An 11588-nucleotide genomic window follows, 5' to 3' on the forward strand; every position below is an offset into this window, starting at 1 on the left:
TTCTCAGCTGCTGGCAAAGGTTCTTGTCTCACTCATAGTACTTTTTTATTCAAGGTCTTGAAAACAAACTTAACAATGTGAAATTTGCCGATCATAACAAAATAAGGATCGTGCTGCTAAACGTAGGAGCTTAAACCAAAAACTGCACACCCTGGTAGCACTTCTGTCACTGGAAGATATTGATGTCTGTGCAGTCACTGAAACCTGTTTCAAGGCCTCAGAGCGTACCTCGGTCTTGCAAGGCTACAATGCCTTCCACACCTTCAGACCGCAAAATGAACATGTGAGAACCAAAGGAGGCAGTGTTTCTATCTGTATTAGAGGTAAAATCACCTCCTATCTAGTTAGATTGGACAACTCCATGGAGTTACTATAAGTTCAGGTTACAGTGGAGAACACCTCCATTCAAGTCATAGCCAGTTATAGATCCTCCTCCATGGATCATGACGCACATGAAGCCTACTTGACCAAACTGGAGATAATTCAGATATTACCAAACACTCTGGTTATGGGGGATTTCAATTGTCCCACCATCAACCGGGAAACCTACACTAGCCTCAACTTGCTAGCGCAAAAGTTCCTTGACTTTGTTAACTCAAATGCTCTGGAACAAATTTTTCATAACCCAACAAAAGGATCAAACATACTGGTCCTCACTAACATGTCAAACAGATGCACTACTTCAACTGTCAGACACTCATTAATTAAATCTGACCACAAATCAGTCACTTTCAAGCTGACATTAACATTGTAACTCACAATGGGTGAAATCAGCCTAAAAAGCTTCACCAATCCAAACTATACCCTCCTTGGTGAAGGTATAAATGCATTCCAAGCCCCACCCCAAGCTGGAAGTGGTAACTACACTGAAGCTTACACTATACCCCTGTACAATCACTTGCATAAGTGTATAGACCTGGCTGACCCTGAAACAATCAAAACCAGGGCCCCAAGTAAAAATAAGCCACTATGGTGGACATCCAGCATCAACAAACTTTACAATAAATGCAAAAAGTTGCTGTCTAAGAAAACAAAGGTGAGACCCCAACAGTGGAAAAACACCCTCGTCATCCTCAATAGGCAAATAAGGCAACTTGCCAAATCCTCTAAGGGCTTCTTTGAAAAAAACTTATCAAGAACAGCCAAGGATAGCCATAAGATCTTTTATAGCTACATACATAGCCTAAAAGGTAAGGCCCAAGCATGTGCAGAACTAGTGACCAATGGTATCACACAAATTAACCCCACAGGAAGTGCAAACTTACTAGCAGATAGTTTTGCTGAAAATTTCACTATCTTGTCTCCTCTAAACCTATCACAAACCTTTCCCCCAGACTTCCCACCTCCATCCTACATATCTGAAGAACAGGTCATCAAAGCCTTGTCCAGAGCAAAAATACAACCTCTATGGGACCAGACCACATCCAAGGCTGTCTTTTAAACAGGCTAAAACATAAACTAGCATCACCATTAACAACCCTTTTCAATCATAGTCTAATCACAGGCTTTGTTCCTGCGGAATGGAGAAACAACAGTTATTCCCCTCCACAAAGGTGGCCTAGCAACAGACCCAGGGAATTGCAGACCCATAAGATTGACCAGCCTTATCTATAAGGCCATGGAACTTATCATTATGGACTTCATAAATAAAGACATAGGTGACCTCCAAACCCTCGATCCTACCCAATTCGGCTTCATCAAGGGCAGATCCTGCCTATTAAATCTGGTGGATTTTTTTTAAAATGTGACCAGGGCCATTGACGAGGGCAAATCTGTGCATACCACATGCCTCAACTTGGCAAAGGCTTTCAACACAATCCCACACTCAGGCATTGCTGATAAACTTAGCAAACTAAATGCAAACCCCTTTGTTTCTAAGACGGGTTGCCAACTGGCTCACAAACTGGACACACACTACCAAAGTGGGTGACTCCACATAGGCCAGCAGTCCTGTTACCAGTGGGGTGCCACAAGGGGTCACTGCTGGGCCACCTACTGTTTGGTGTATACTTCTCAGAAGTTCAGGTCAAAACTAAGGGGTTTTGGCTGACCAAGTTTGCAAACAACTGCAAACTGGGTGCAATTATTGAATCCCTAAATGATGTCAGTATACTCCAGGAGGGTCTTATGCAAACCAACTACTGGTATGTTAGTCACAGTCTCAAATTGAATGCAAAGAAATGCATCAACATTCTCTTAATCACAAGCGATGTCCATTTACACTATCAAATCAGCAACAGTACCCTAAGTGCAAACAACGTGGTAAGGGATCTGGGATCACAAGTTGACTGCGACCTTAACTTCGACCATGTGTCTACTGTAATAAGTAAGGCTTTCTACATTGCATACTTGATTAGTAAAAGCATTGCCTTGAGAGTAAAATAGGTTATAATCCCTCTATATCCAACACTAATCCAGCCCATTATTGAGTATAACCCATTTGGCATGTACCATACAAAGCACCTGCAGCAATTGAAGAGACCTCAGAGGTTTCTAACTAAGAAGATCAAGGGACCCCAGCACATGCTGTTCACAGACCGACTAAAGTCCCTGTCACTATACTCTGTATCAAATAGACTTCTTAGAGGAGACTTATGCCTGGCTTTCAGAGCAATCTCAGACCCAAATCTAATGAACTTGCTGCACTGGATTAAGGCTAATCATTTGAGGGACCTAAATATGGCCTGCAACTTATTTTGGACATGCTGGAGGGAGAGATTTATCTCCCAGCAACTGACGCATCTTTGGAATAGGCTACCTATTCATGTGAAACAGAGCACCTCTATAACACTGTTCAAGGAGAACCTGAGCAAGTGGATGTGGCACCATACATTCTTACCGGGACATGGCAGGCATTACTAAATGTAATCTTGTGTATTAACTAACATTTCTATGGCATTACATTGGGATGAAACGGCTAGGCTTGAAATTACCTCCAAGTCGATATCCTAGTAATCTCCTGTGATTTATTGATCCTATGATCTTTAGATTCCCTTGAGGTGGTTTTGCTATGTCGAAAGAATTGTCAGTTTGATATTGCCTGAAAAAGGCAATACTGGAGAGGACAATATTTTAGCCAAAATCTGAAAGTCTACAGGGAACAGGTAAAGACCATCCTTCACAAGGCAACATGGATTTTTGACCGTATCCTCCCATGCTGACAAAGATTGTATCCCCTTGGAAAGACACCAGCAACTAAGCCAACTATTGACTTCAATCAGCTTTTGTTCATATTGTGGCATCATCCTTGGAGAAGGTAGAATGATACTCAATGCTAGGCACATTCCAACCTATGAGACATAGTCTGAGATATCCATAATGTTTCTCTTTATATATTCCAGGGAGGTACTTCTCAGGTTGTTTACACCCCCATGGACTATGGCTGAGTCATAATGGTATGTGGTCTAATGTGGTCTAATGATTTGAGTGCATGGGTGATTTAACGTATCCTGGTCCCTGATAAATTGGCCATGATTTTTTTCTCCTTATTCAGCTGGTAATAATTGGGACACCTATGTGTCTCAAAATGGAGTCTGCTATGATTAACATATTGGGAATTGTGTTGGCTTGCCTAATAGGCTTTTTAGTTGGGGGTCCAAACAGTGTGACTGTATGTGTTATGTTGAGTATTGTTTTGGTGGAGTGCCTTTTAAGGTTGCTGAGGTTTATTTTAGTAGGATGAATGTTTAGAAGGCCTTTGGGATTTAGGAAGGATGCTTTTAAGTGCTTCATTATATTTTGGTCTATGTGTTGGGTCAGTACTTTTTGCTCAGGGTGTAATACTTACATTATCAACAACTCAGTTTGTTATTTTGAGTGATTTTGTGTGACATTATATAATTAAACCTCTCGCTCACTGACACTGTATCAATTTCTCTAAGTGTTAGCTGTTAGTGAATATGGGATAATTCCTACATTGTCTCAGGATGCTCATGTCTACCAAGCTGGTGGTAGAGAAACTGGGAAAGTGCCCATCCATGGTGTCAGGTCTTTTTTTGTGAACTACAAAGGTATGGTACAGCAGGCTAACATGGATGCTGGTAGGCTAGAAACTACAACTAAGCTATGTATGACTGAATTTGTGTAGCAGTGAGCCTCAGTACACAAACACGTTGCTCTTTGTGCAGCTGAGTACTGTGTAAAGTAACAGGGAAAGTTTTATAATGAAATATTTGGTATCTTAGTGCCTGTGTCTATACAAGGCACTGCCAAATACCACTTTGAAATGAACATAGGAATTTATATTCAAAGAGAAGTGACTAAACCAACTAAAAAGTCCTCTGACCAATGAAATACTCTCACGTTAAGACTATCTGTGTGTTAACTAACTCAGACAGACCAGGCTACATTTTCTGCTGTCAATAGAATTGCCATCTCGGACTTTATAACACAATTTAGTTAGCAAAAAGTGAAAAGGTATCAGAAACAAATCAAACTACTAGCTAAAACAGATCATTACAAGGTGATTCTAAGGCAGTCAACCCAGCAATGAGGAATACACACTAGCAGCAGCTAGGCCAAGGAAAAGCAAATAGAGTTTACAGTGATGAAATGCAGAAAAATACAATACATAATGTGAAAATACAGCAGCAGTCTTCAGAAATAGCTTAGAAAAGTGCAGTATTTCAATTTGAAGTACGTATTTCTGGTTAATTCATATTTATTTTTTGTATTTTACAGTGGCACAGTGTTGCTATAATGTTAATATACATTGCCGCCTTCTGTTTAGTGCTCTTTTATTTCTTCTTATCACACTTTGCCTTTCCTTCATCATTATTTTTTTAAACACTTTGCTGCCATATGGAAAGATGTGAAAAATTCGGTTATAGCCATGGCGCTGGTTTTATGTGCCAATTTCAGTGAAGGAACACCTTCACTACTAAACTAATTTAATAAGGCTGACCAGGTATTAAACTGTGTTGGGAGTTAATAAGAGATCTCTATCAAATGATTCCACATTATTCTTCTATTGTTCGTATTTTACTTAATAAGTATGAACTGCAGATTTTTTTGTTTTTTGATATGTTAACTGCCCAGATTCATTCTGTCTCTACTGGAAACATGTAGTAATTTTTTAATAAAAACAGGTCTGCATATAAAGCAGTCTGCCGTGTTAAGAACAGCTGACAAAACCAACTCAAGGACACTTTTAAAGTTATAAATCAATACTATTGTAACTTTTTCTGATACATAATGTGTAGCTTAATATTATTCAGATTCACACTGTTTGAATCTCAAAAACTGAAAAGGTTTACTCTTGTATTTTATTTTATTTTACATCTTTTATTTTTAAGAAATTGTTTCATCAAAAGGGTTACTTACCCCAGGATTCTGAAATCAAAATATCATGCACTGATGCTTGCAGGAAGAGGAATGTTGGAAGCCTCTTGACTTAATTTTGCATAGCTTTGGAGGCATCCAGGTTTTCATTTTAATTTGTTCACTTAGCTTTTATCAGCATGCTAAGACCATATAGACACAACATCCTGTTCCCAGCTGTGCCCTGGGAGATTGCTGGTTAATCGACAGGCTCAGGGTCAAGCAACATACAGCAGGAGGTTGTAAGGGTTAATCTCATGTCTGAGAATTGTAGCTCAGTTAAAGAGCTGTACCTCATTTGTGTAGCATACCGAAGTAGAATTCATGAGAGATTCATTTTGAAGCATTTGAAGACAACAGATCAGGTCATACCATGACATTTATGTTCTTGTTAGAAATGATCAGTTAAGCAAAGTGTAAAAAAGGGAAAAGTAATTTTTGAATATCTAAAACACATTATTGCTTCAGGTGTCAAACTGGATATATGTAAAACATGCAGTTTTAACATTTAGCAGACATGATGTAAAAAGACATGGAAAATCTGGATGGACTGTTTAGAGAAAATGATAGAATAAGTGCTTTATTAAATAAATTTTTTTAACCAGATATAAATGTATAAGTGAAATAACTCTGTTACATGTAGTTCATACAAACAGCTGATATTATGCCAACAATGAGAAACAAAAGCAAAATATACTCTTCTGTGAAACTCTAAAAGTGCTAATAATAAAGGGATAATAAAAAGACAAACATAAATCTGTCAGAGCACAGCAAATAAGTAAGAAATCATAATTGCTTATGTGGTAGCACCCTTTTTTATCAGAGAAACTCCTGTTAATATCTAGAACAATGGCAAAATGCTGCTAAGAGCTAGTCTGTTCAGATGCTTAGGTTAGATGTACAATGCCGATGTATACACATATATGTGCAATCATTGTGTGTGTGTGTGTGTGTGTGTGTGTGTGTGTGTGTGTGTGTGTGTGTGTGTGTGTGTGTGTGTGTGTGTGTGTGTGAATGTGTGTCTCGAGATTTTTACAGCTGCTGCATTTCTTTCATTCTCTCTATCCCCTCTCTCTTTCTCTCTGTCACTATATATGTGTGCGCATATACAGTGGATATAAAAAGTGTACACACCCCTGTTAAAATGCCAGTATTTTGTGATATAAAAAATGAGACCACAATAAACCATTTCAAAACTTTTTCCACCTTTAATGTGACCTATAACCGGTGCAATTCAATTGAAAAACAAACAAATCTGTTAGGGGGAAAAATATAAAAAAAAAATGTACAATAAGCTGGTTGCATAATTGTGCACACCCTTACACTACAATGGTTGTGTTGCTGCCTCACAGCAAGAATTTCTCCGGTTCAATTCTCAGCTGGGGTGCCTTCTGTGTGGATTCTGCAAGTCGTCCCTGTGTTTGTGTGGGTTTCCTCTGGGTGTTCTTGTTTCCTCCCATATTACAAAGACATGTGTCTAGAGTGTTTCTCTCTGGGCTTCTGCTGAAAATTGGCTTCATTCCAAGTTGGACTTTCCTGGTAAACAAACTCTAAATAAATAAATTAATTGAAATTGTATATATATGTGTGTATATGTATATATATATATATATATATATATAGATATATATATATATATATATATATATATATATATATATATATATATATATATATATATATATATATATATATATATATATATATATATATATATATATATATATATATATATATATATATATATACATATATATATATATATATATATATATATATATATATCAAACTAAAAGAAAAACCTAGTCAAGCTAGAGTTTTCAGACCATGGGATATAAGCAAATAACTCCACAAAGTCCACAGCTACTGGGGTTTGGCTTTACTGGCCTAAATGTATCCACAAATACTTAAAAAGAAATAGTAAAAAGTCACTGACATTCAGAAGCTATATAGCTGAAATGCTTGATGTCCTTAAGAGATTCATTTGCATATATATCCCACGGGCCTATATTACAAAAAGTTTAAGGTTTCACACAGTGAAAACTCTAGTTTGGCTAGTTTTATCTGTGTGACCTTTTTAATCTTTGTTTTATATATATATATGTGTGTGTGTGTGTGTGTGTGTGTGTGTGTGTGTGTGTGTGTGTGTGTGTATATATATATATATATATATATATATATATATATATATAGAAGTGCTACAGAATCCTGAAAGACCAAAATCCTGAAGACCAATATCCTGAAAGTTCAAATTACTGAAAACTCAAAATACTGAAAACTCAAAATCTTGAAAACACACAGAATACCAACACTCACTATATTCCAGCACAAGTACATACAAAAACAAATAAAACACAAACTATATTACTGTTCTCCAAGTATAAGCAGGGGGGCAAGCCTCCCTGCACCCCTAATGTTGGCAGCTGCGCCCCCACACCCCCTGCTACTTAAATATATCAACTCTGAGATTGCACTTTGTGTAATGAAGTGCAATCTTGGAGTTGATATATTTAAATAGCAGAGGGTGTGGGGGTGCAGGGGGCTTGCCTACCTGCATTTAATTGAAGGGTAATATGTTTCTGTATGTACTTGTGCTGGAATATAGTGAGTGTTGGTATCCTGTGTGTTTTCAGGATTTTGAGTTTTCAGTATTTTGAGTCTTCAGTATTTTTAACTTTCAGGATTTTGGTCTCAGGATTTTGGTCTTCAGGATTTTGGGCTTTCAGGATTATATATATATATATATATATATATATATATATATATATATATGTGTGTGTGTATGGGTCTACTTCAGAAGACTGAAAAACCAAAAGACTGAAGATTCAAAATACTGAATGATGGCATTTGCCCCCCTCTGTATCGTTGTGTGATTTTGAAGTTGGTATATATAGTTATCAGGGGGGTGTAGGGGGGTGCAGCTCCCCACATGAGGGGTACAGGGGGCTTGCCCCCTGCATTATAAATGTGTTCAGTCTGTTGAATTTTCAGTCTTTTGGTCTGTCAGCCTTCTGAAGTAAACCCCCTGATTCACACAAAAACAACTCAATGATTACTAATGCTTATCTCTTCCCACATTAATTTGTTTTCCCATCTCAGAAGCTCACTAAATCTAGCTTCACTCAAATGGTCTAAATCATGCAGGACTAAATGAAGCTTGCTGTGATAATTTGTTAGATACTCATGTGTGTATATGTATGTATGTATGTATATATATATATATATATATATATATATATATATATATATATATATATATATGTTTGTTTTTGTGACAACAAAAAGATACTGCCAGCACAGCTAACTGGAATCTAACTGGAATTTTGTAAATAATTTTATGTCATTGGTGAATATGCTTGTGTTACAAATGTATTAGTAATATATATTGTGTATATCAAACTGCTCTGTATAGATGTTTGTGTTGAAAAGGTATTTGTAAAAGAAGTACTGTGTTTAAAATGTACCCACATTGTGCCCTACTGGAAGATAACAGAAATGTACATACATTATTTTGATTGTTTAAATGTATATATTTAAATAGTGGAAACTGGAGTACAGGAGATTGACCTCAATCTAGTAAACTTTACAAAATATCTGAATTAAATTATTTTATAGGATGCAATAAAGAGGCTACCTCTCAAGTTTTCAATGCAGCTAGAGACACAGTGTCTGTGCTAGGAAGCTTTCTGTATTGTCCTTGTAGTGAACTAAATATTACTTTTGAAGCATGAAGGAATACAATTGTTTTATGACTAAGAGCATCTGCCAAAGATTTAAGGAAAGGCCCTTCTCTGTATATTTTACAGGTTGATGCTAAATGTTGCCAGTTTCTAGCAATGGGGCTTTGCCCTGGGAACTAGAAGACACATGACCAGCAATGATGTAATTCTGCAAGCTATCACAGCAGTAATACTTTAGATATTAATTTGAGAAGTCTCTTAGTAAGACAGATCATTCTGCATTCTCTCTTGGATTTGACAACAAGAATAAGAACCATTCACCACATCTGCCTTGCTCTATTAGTAAGTTCTTAGGTTATAGTGTAATTCTCTTAGATTCAGTCAGGGCTATAGTGAAGCTTAGTTTAGATATTTTTCTTTATTTTTTTAAACTGTCCTGTAAAGTTGTTGGTGTCCAACCTTTTGGCTTGCTGGGCCGCATTGAGTGAATAGAAATTGTCTTGGGGCCGCATATAAAATATATGATATAGTTAACTCATTCACTGCCACGGGCAACCAAAGTCGACCTCCTGGTTGTAATGTAGGTGCATTTGAACAATGAATAAATGTAATAAAGGCCTACTATTTGCCTTAAAATTCTAATTCAAATTTTCTAATCTAACAGTTAACTCTAACATCTTAGTTTATATATATATATATATATTTTTTTTTTTTTTTTTTTACAAATAAACAGATATTCACTACAGCACTAGCATTTCTCACTGGGAAAACAACTCCAGCAGTCAAGCTACATAAAATGTCAACATTAGCAGTCCTACATTACTATAATTCACAAAAATAAGCCAATAAAGTTGCAATAAATTAAATAATTCACATTACAGAATTAATAAAACAATTCTAAATAAGCTACAAGAGGATCTCATCGAAACAAATGACTGGTGCCAGAAACATAGCCTCAAGCTAAATGCCAAAAATACATCATCATCCCCTTTGGGGAGAGTGATGTCCCCACAAATTATCACATTAATGACAATGTTGTAAGCACGCAACCAGTCATGAAGTGCTTAGGCACTCAGGTTGATAGAAACCTGACTTTTGACCACCATATTGTCTCTGTTGTACAGAACGCTTTTTACATGGCCCACCTCATTAGTAAGAGTATCATTCAGGGACAAAGTGGTCATAACATCCCTGTATTCTTCCTTTATAAGAGCCATTACTGAGTGCAAAGCCCTTTTTGGCATATGCTTCAGAAAAACACCCTGCCAAAAGAAAGACTACAACCATTTCTGATAAAAAAGGTCAAAGGACTAAGTTCACTTAGTTATCCAAACAGACTAAAAAGCTTCTTGCTTTCCTCTGTCTCTTACTGGCCCCCTATAAATTTCATCACTGGCTTGCTTTCCAGGCTAAGAAAGATCCTGCCTGAAGAGACTTCCTCCACCTCAGGAATACTGGTTATATGTGAAACGCTCACTGCAAAGACCACAGCCTTCACTGCAACATAAACAAACCGCTCTGTATGGACAGGTTCTTGATACAAAAACTTCAGCTTCTGTAAAAAGCTCCTCTCATTATCAAAAATGTAGTTCAGCAACACGACAACTGAATGGATAGCCATAAATATACTCCTTGAGTAAGTAGCATAGCCTTCATCATACCGGATGAAAAATCCACATACTAAACTTTCCTAGCTGGATGGCTAAAATCTAATATTGGTTACTCAAGTCTACTTGCCCAAGAAGAGGGGCCTATTTAACTAAGAATTCCATTTACAAAAATATATTCAGTATACATATTAAGTCTCTCTCTCTTTCACACACTCACAAAATGAGCCCCTACTTCTAAAATATGCAACCTTAGTAATCACATGGCACACATTCACTGAAAGACATTGTCTGAAAGTAAAACTATCTGAAAAAAAATATACTAGAGGTGGACTCATCCATCCAATTTCCCACCACCAAAAGGACCATCAATAAATTAGCAAACAACTGCTCAGCAAAAAGTAAATGAATAAAAAATCCATAAACTCTCTAAGATCATACTACATACTGGAGTAAAGATATAACTTCCCTCCAATCTAAAGCCATTTGACAGTCAGACATTTTAATTTGTACAGAAGTTATTCACAAACTGACAGTTTACTGAGCTGTCACATTAGCACTCTATGCTTATGTCTGAACCAATGAAGCATACTTGTCAATTCCAAAAGAATTAAAGTAGCTTAATAAGAAAGTTATTTGCAAGGTTACATGGCAGTTTATATTGGAAATAATCAAAGATATCAAAAAGGCTCTGTTTCTCGTATTTATGCTGAAAAGTCTTCTAAGGTAAATAGACCCTTTTGATTTAGCATGGAACCCTACCTCTCAACCTTTGAGCAAGAAATCTGGAGAAAGAAAAAAATAAAAGTGGGACACAGGCCCAAAACAGTTATGCATCACAGACACCATTGAAACAACTGTAGCTGCAAACATTATACATCACTTAAAGTCTTTCTATCCCATCATTGTCAGTTAAGCATTATATGGCTCATTCAATCCTGCCTTCTTTTCCAACAAAGAAAACCATGCTTTGAAATGGCAA

This window comes from Protopterus annectens, chromosome 3.part1, assembly GCF_019279795.1.
Source record: "Protopterus annectens isolate FY-2018-M chromosome 3.part1, PAN1.0, whole genome shotgun sequence".
Taxonomy (NCBI): Eukaryota; Metazoa; Chordata; order Ceratodontiformes; family Protopteridae; genus Protopterus; species Protopterus annectens.